This window comes from Salvelinus fontinalis, chromosome 11 (genome assembly GCF_029448725.1).
Source record: "Salvelinus fontinalis isolate EN_2023a chromosome 11, ASM2944872v1, whole genome shotgun sequence".
NCBI lineage: Eukaryota > Metazoa > Chordata > Actinopteri > Salmoniformes > Salmonidae > Salvelinus > Salvelinus fontinalis.
The window spans coordinates 10,498,748-10,505,250 of record NC_074675.1 but is presented as its reverse complement, the minus strand read 5'-3'; positions in this window follow the sequence as shown (position 1 = coordinate 10,505,250).

Here is a 6,503-nt window from a genome sequence, read left to right as displayed (position 1 = left end):
GGCACTAGATAGACATTAAGATAATACAATCTGAACCATAAAACCATTCTGTTTGTGATTCCACAGAGTATAGTTCCACAAGCCAAAGGCCCCCTGATCCTCTAACTGCAATATTTCCACAGCTCTTTACTATGAGTGGGTTTGTGACTTGAGGCGATGGTCATTACAGACTAATACAGGGAAATATTGTAATACTTTACGTGAAGCTTATCTCTATTCCCAGAGCTAGAATGGAGAATTTACTCAATGCTCAATGCTGCAGTGAGCTCTACTGCAATATTGTTTATTTTCTTCTTCACTAAATTTGTTTCCAATCCCGTGCCCCTATATTCGTTTCCATAATGATCTCATTGTCTTCTCTTAAAATTACACAAAGCAAAGGGTTTGAGTAATCTGTGTTTTTCCATCCATTGAAAATCTGTTGAATTGGTTGTTTAATATGGGTTGAATAGATTGGTGTTATACTTCAAAGCAGTGATGAATTCCTTTGGGGTTTGAGTTTAAATGTTTATGTTGGGATTTTTTTTCTCCCTCCCCTTTATTGTGAGAGTAGGCCTCCAATCCAGCTCTCTTCCCCCCCCATGTCACAATTCAACAAACAATTTGCTGACAAATAATGTACACAGAGCACATTTACATATAAATTAAACCCAGCTATTTCCAGACAGAAATAGATTTTTATGAGTCCATAACTTCAACTTACGACAGTAATAATGACAGTGTTGCTGTAAAATAATGACAATGGAACTTCATTTACAGACGCATATATGTTCCCAATATTCTGGGTAGACATCTGCATCCATCTTGTCGTCAACCCCCCCCCCAATGCTCTCCCGGAATAATATGTGACAAATAGATTAGTTCTGAGTGGAGAAAGCACTTGTTCCCGTTTGGAGAGCGTCATATTGATCCTGCTTTGGCAGTCTTACCTGGAAAAGAGTGACTTAATGCTTTCTCTGCCTGCAAGCACAGAGACTCAGGGCTGTCTCATGTGTCTGTCTTCCCAATGTCTGGGAAGGTGAAAATCGACCTCAGTCACAACCCCCTCGTGTGTGTATTACCTTGAAATACTGAGTTATAAAGGACATGCTACACAATAGCCCAGACAACTCTAATTCATCTGCAGTTTGCCAACACTATGATTCATGAAACATTCACATATATCAATAATTGATTGAACTCTTGAAGTAATTTGCGTGCAGATAATAAATGCACTGCTGTATGAAACAAGAGAACACAAGGAAGGGATTATTTAAAGATGAGCAACCCTCACGCCTCTCATCCTCTATCTTCCACCAACAGAGTTTTAACTCACCCGCCTCCTCCAAAGACATTCGCTTTTATGCGATGAATTACTATTTACTAGTGTTTGTCTGAGAGCTGTCTTACCTCCTGCTGTGGTATGGATGACACAGAGAGACATTCTAAAATCACATTTACAGTTGAAATCGGAAGTTTACATACACCTTAGCCATATACATTTAAACTCAGTTTTTCACAATTCCTGACATTTAATCCTAGTCAAAATTCCCTGTCTTAGGTCAGTTATGATCACCACTTTATTTTAAGAATGTGAAATGTCAGAATAATAGCTGAGAGAATGACTTACTTCAGCTTTTATTTCTTTCATCACATTCTCAGTGGGTCAGACGTTTACATACACTCAATTAGTATTTGGTAGCATTGCCTTTAAACTGTCTAACTTGAGTCAAACGTTTCGGGTAGCCTTCCACAAGCTTCCGACAATCAGCTGGGTGAATTTTGGCCCATTCCTCCTGACAGAGCTAGTGTAACTGAGTCAGGTTTGTAGGCCTCCTTGCTCGCACACACTTTTTCAGTTCTGTCCACAAATTTTCTATAGAATTGAGGTCAGGAATTTGTGATGGCCACTCCAATACCTTGACTTTGTTGTCCTTAAGCCATTTTGCCACAACTTTGGAAATATGCTTGGGGTCATTGTCCATTTGGAAGACCCATTTGCGACCAAGCTTTAACTTCCTGACTGATGTCTTGAGATGTTGCTTCAATATATCCATATCATTTTTGTTTCATCCGACCAGAGGACATTTCTCCAAAATGTACGATCTTTGTCCCCATGTTCAGTTGCAATCCGTAGTCTGGCTTTTTTAATGGCGATTTTGGAGCAGTGGATTCTTCCTTGCTGAGCGGCCTTTCAGGTTATGTCGATATAGGACTCGTTTTACTGTGGATATAGATACTTTTGTACCTGTTTCCTCCAGCATCTTCACAAGGTCTTTTGCTGTTGTTCTTGGATTGATTTGCACTTTTCACACCAAAGTACGTTCATCTCTAGAAGACAGAAGGCGTCTCCTTCCTGAGCGGTATGACAGCTGCGTGGTCCCATGGTGTTTATACACTGCTCAAAAAAATAAAGGGAACACTTAAAAACACAATGTAACTCCAAGTCAATCACACTTCTGTGAAATCAAACTGTCCACTTAGGAAGCAACACTGATTGACAATAAATTTCACATGCTGTTGTGCAAATGGAATAGACAAAAGGTGGAAATTATAGGCAATTTGCAAGACACCCCCCAAACCAGTAGTGATTCTGCAGGTGGTGACCACAGACCACTTCTCAGTTCCTATGCTTCCTGGTTGATGTTTTGGTCACTTTTGAATGCTGGCGGTGCTCTCACTCTAGTGGTAGCATGAGACGGAGTCTACAACCCACACAAGTGGCTCAGGTAGTGCAGTTCATCCAGGATGGCACATCAATGCGAACTGTGGCAAAAATTTTGCTGTGTCTGTCAGCGTAGTGTCCAGAGCATGCAGGCGCTACCAGGAGACAGGCCAGTACATCAAGAGACGTGGAGGAGGCCGTAGGAGGGCAACAACCCAGCAGCAGGACCGCTACCTCCGCCTTTGTGCAAGGAGGTGCACTGCCAGAGCCCTGCAAAATGACCTCCAGCAGGCCACAAATGTGCATGTGTCAGCATATGGTCTCACAAGGGGTCTGAGAATCTCATCTCGGTACCTAATAGCAGTCAGGCTACCTCTGACGAGCACATGGAGGGCTGTGCGGCCCCACAAAGAAATGCCACCCCACACCATAACTGACCCATTGCCAAACCGGTCATGCTGGAGGATGTTGCAGGCAGCAGAACGTTCTCCTCGGCGTCTCCAGACTCTGTCACGTCTGTCACATGTGCTCATGTGCTCAGTGTGAACCTGCTTTCATCTGTGAAGAGCACAGGGCGCCAGTGGCGAATTTGCCAATCTTGGTGTTCTCTGGCAAATGCCAAACGTCCTGCACGGTGTTGGGCTGTAAGCACAACCCCCACCTGTGGACTTCGGGCCCTCATACCACCCTCATGGAGTCTGTTTCTGACCGTTTGAGCAGACACATGCACATTTGTGGCCTGCTGGAGGTCATTTTGCAGGGCTCTGGCAGTGCACCTCCTTGCACAAAGGCGGAGGTAGCGGTCCTGCTGCTGGGTTGTTGCCCTCCTACGGCCTCCTCCACGTCTCCTGATGTACTGGCCTGTCTCCTGGTAGCGCCTGCATGCTCTGGACACTACGTTGACAGACACAGCAAACCTTTTTGCCACAGTTCGCATTGATGTGCCATCCTGGATGAACTGCACTACCTGAGCCACTTGTGTGGGTTGTAGACTCCATCTCATGCTACCACTAGAGTGAGAGCACCGCCAGCATTCAAAAGTGACCAAAACATCAGCCAGGAAGCATAGGAACTGAGAAGTGGTCTGTGGTCACCACCTGCAGAATCACTCCTGTTTTGGGGGGTGTCTTGCTAATTGCCTATAATTTCCACCTTTTGTCTATTCCATTTGCACAACAGCATGTGAAATTTATTGTCAATCAGTGTTGCTTCCTAAGTGGACAGTTTGATTTCACAGAAGTGTGATTGACTTGGAGTTACATTGTGTTGTTTAAGTGTTCCCTTTATTTTTTTGAGCAGTGTACTTGCGTACTATTGTTTGTACAGATGAACGTGGTACCTTCAGGCGTTTGGAAATTGCTCCCAAGGAAGAACCAGACTTTTGGAGGTCTACAATTTTTTTCTGAGGTCATTTTCCCATGATGTCAAGCAAAGAGGCACTGAGTTTGAAGGTAGGCCTTGGAATACATCCACAGGTACACCTCCAATTGACTCAAATTATGTCAATTAGCTTATCAGAAGCTTCTAAAGCCATGACCTACTTTTCGGGAATTTTCCAAGCTGTTTAAAGGCACAGTCAAATTAGTGTATGTAAACTTCTGACCCACTGGAATTGTGATACAGTGAACTATAAGTGAAATAATCAGTCTGTAAACAATTGTTGGAAAAATTACTTGTGTCATGCACGAAGTAGATGTCCTAACCGACTTGCCAAAACTATAGTTTGTTAACAAGAACTTGGAGTGGTTGAAAAACAAGTTTTAATGACTCCAACCTAAGTGTATGTAAACTTCCGACTTCAACTGTACTCCTGTTTTTAGAGCAGGAAGGCTGAATCAGGTGTGTGAGGACTAACACCATTGCTGCTCTGTTTGCACTAACTGCTTTAGGAATACAATGGAGTTCAACGTTTCAAAGTAAGTCTATTCAAGGTAAACACTTGAACGTTTGGGCCTTGTATGCTGATTCATATAAAGTATTTTTAATCCATCAATCATTTCTATTTTCAGGGTGGACCAAGCCTAACTAGGCAAACCATTGTTTAAAATAATGAATATTTATGGAGATGTTACTGAAGCAAAGCCTATTATAAAATGTCTGACTCACTGTCTGACTCAGCAGTATTTCAAGGTAGGAAATAACAATGAAAACATTTAGACATGCATGAACCCATCACACTCATATAACTCGGACAATAGGATTTAAAATAAAACATATGACCGTTACGTTTCAGCATAACAGATTTAATAACTGAAGTACTATAGATTAGATGGGCATCATCATATGCTAAATTCACATCAGAAAGGAAATCCTCTGCAAGGATCAAAGAGGAAGTGGCGAACGTACAGAGGGGTTGCTGTGTCAACGGGAAAAGTGGTCATTTTATGGGTTATCATTCAAATGTAATCCACAAGGCCCTCCTAAAGGCTTTTATTCCCGTTGGCTAATGAAACAGTAAACTGACCCCAGGGGTGGGACTCAGTGTCTATTGATTGCAATTTGACATGACTGCAATTGCGTCGCTAGATTGCCCTCACTGTGGCATGGGGATATGATTAGGTCTGGTGTAGTGTAATGAGAAAAATAAATAAAAGGGCGCTTCAACTACACATCCAGGGCCACTAGCATGCAAATTGGAATGCACCTCCACAGCTCTCCTATTTCCCCAACACATCTGTGCCTTCCATTCCACACCACTCAGTGAAAAGGTTAATGTGTATTTCACAATCAACCATGTGCTGGGTTTTGGGAACTTTCTAAACCAAGTTAAACACCCCTATCCTCCCTTCTGATTGGAAAATCCATAGTTCCACTTTTTGGACCATCTGTCGCGAAATATGATCCCCCGTGCTTTCTGATAATGCCAATCAATTGAATTTTGCTTTGTTATTGTCACCTTGTAAAGAACTTATACCCCCAGCGGAAAATGTCAGATGCTAGAGAATGTCACCTGCGACATAACCATTTTTCATCATTGTTATCTGGTAAGGGGAACAAATGATGAGTCTTTTTTGCTAGGCCTTTCATGACCGCTTTCTAATGATGATTAGACAGCACTGCATCGTATGTGGCACAGCTGCTGATCGAAAGACTTTCGCTCCACAGTTTCCATTTGCTTCAAATGTTTGTATGAGATCATCTTATATAATTTGTGTTGTTTGGACACAGCAGCACTGTGTGTCCAAGTAAAATTCCCCTTTGGGGACAATAAAGTCAATGGTATTTTATCTTTTGTCAACACATTTTCATGCCCCTGGATATGGTCCCACTACATACAGTCCCTTCAGAAAGTAGTCACACCCCTTGACTTTTTCCACATTTTGTTGTGTTACAGCCTGCATTTAAACTGGATTAAATAGAGATTTGTTGGTCACTGGCCTACAAACAATACCCCATAATGTCAAAGTGGAATTGTGTTTTTAGATTTTTTTTTACAAATTAATAACGAACGAAAATATGAAATGTCTTCAACCCCTTTGTTATGGCAAGCCTAAATAAGTTCAGGAGTAAACATGTGCTTAGCAAGTCACATAATAAGTTGCATGGACTCACTCTTTGTGCAATAATAGTGATTGATATGATTTTTGAATGACTACCTCATCTCTGTACCCCACACATACAATCATCAGTAAGGTCCCTCAGTCGAGCAGTGAATTTCAAACAGAGATTCATCTATATACAAAGACATTGGAGGTATTAAAATGCCTTGCAAAGAAGGGCACCTACTGGTAGAGGGGTAAAACAAAAACTTACACTAGATGGTGTATGAATTCACCCAAAGATACAAAAGCGTCCTTCCTAACTCAGTTGCCGGAGAGGAAGGAAATCGCTCAGGGATTTCACAAGTAACTTTAAAACA